General features: G+C 60.7%; 1 protein-coding gene across 1 annotated transcript in view; it reads right to left on the bottom strand.

The window, feature by feature from the left end:
- Nucleotides 1–1,558, bottom strand: part of POLN (DNA polymerase nu) — a 155,966-nt gene that overhangs the window by 59,665 nt on the left and 94,743 nt on the right. The window lies entirely within an intron of this gene.

Raw genomic sequence — 1,558 nt, 5'->3', positions numbered from 1 at the left:
CACAGTCCTGATCTTGGTAATAGAGGATGCTTCCTCTTGAGACAGGAACCTCTGAAGACTGGGTGCAGGGTGCACATGACACTGAGGCAGAGCAGGAGGGAGTTCAAGGTCTCCTTTGTCATTCAAGTAAAAGGTGAAGTTTTCTTGCACGATTAGAGAGAAGAGGAGAGATTTGTAGCAGGCGTAAACACATTTGGAACAGCTGGTGAGTAGAGACTAGTCAGGGTTCTTCTCAGGTCAGATGACTCAAGCTTAGGGTGCACTCACCCACCACCACTTTATGGCTTCCTGCTGCACCTTGGGTGCAGGGTAGCAGAGACCATCACCCAGGGCTGGAAACACCAACCAGGGGAAGAGAGAAGTCAAGGGCAGCAAGTCCTGGGTAGGGCAGCTGACGGAGCTCAGTGGGGAGGCAGGGGTCCACCCTTCCTCCACTGACCCCGTGGTCATCCAGCAGGGCCATGGCAGCAAGGCCGGGGGAGTGAGGGGGCGTAGAGCAAGAGTCTGGGCTGCGTCCTATAGAGGGACTCCCAGGAAGGGGGCGCAGGCAGGAGAGGAGGGCTGGGTGGCCAGAGAGGGGGTGGGAGTGTGGGTGGGGTCTCAGGTCTCAGTGTGAGATGGCCCTGGTGGGTGGGCAGTATCGGGGCAGGCCTGGCCTGCGGCACAGGGACAAGGCAGGGATGCCCAGAGGAGGCAGATCGCTGCTGGGAGCTGGCTGATGCCATGGGCACCTTGCCCAGTGTGGGGCCTGCACGCCCTCCCCGCCCCTCCTCCAGCCTAATGCTCCACTGTTGGGTGCATTCTGTCACCTTCCCTGTGGATGCCGTCATAAACCTAATTCCCACAACTGCTCTTCAAAATCCAGTGCAGTGTATACCTCCCTTCTCTGCCACCTTGAGTATTTTTCCTAATTTTAAAAATTGAAGTCTTCTAACAGAGGGGTCCTGGAGAGGATGTGCTTTCTGGCCAGCAGGATCCCATGCTATTCCCTCATTCACCCAACAGACGCACACAGAGACTGCACACCTCACGGAGCAGGCAGGGGGCAGGGCTGGTGGCCTGGTCCCCACGAGTGGACACTGCGGCAGGGACATTCCAGCGGGCCGGGCCGGGAGGACACCACGTGTCATGTGGCGGCAGGGAGGGCAGGTCCTGGAGAGAAGCCACGGGGCCACACGATGGGCTGGTGGGGAGTCATGGGGACACTCGGGGAGAGAGCTTCCCAAGTGAGGGAAGGAAAGGCCTGAGGGAGGCGTGTACCTGGAGCGCCCTGGTAACGACTTCAAGAGACTGTGAAGTGGATGGAGAAGGAGGTGCAGGGCCTGAGCACCCCAGCCTTGGCTGAGCGGTGCCTCCGGGGGGGCCCCTCGAGGCAGGAGGGGAGGCGGAGCCTGCAGCTGCTGGCCGGCCTGACGGCAGGTGCTGGGAGGTGGCCTGCCCAACGGGTGGCCCACCCAGTGCCTCTTCCTCCCCGGAGCAGCATCTTGGTTTAGCTCCAGGCAGGGGTGTACCTGCCCCCAGGGAAACTGCGAGTGCTCCTCCTTGTGCCAGAGAGGAG

This window comes from Suricata suricatta, chromosome 1, assembly GCF_006229205.1.
Source record: "Suricata suricatta isolate VVHF042 chromosome 1, meerkat_22Aug2017_6uvM2_HiC, whole genome shotgun sequence".
Lineage (NCBI taxonomy): Eukaryota > Metazoa > Chordata > Mammalia > Carnivora > Herpestidae > Suricata > Suricata suricatta.
Note: the sequence above shows the minus strand (reverse complement) of the source record. Positions and strands in the feature narration are given on the sequence as shown.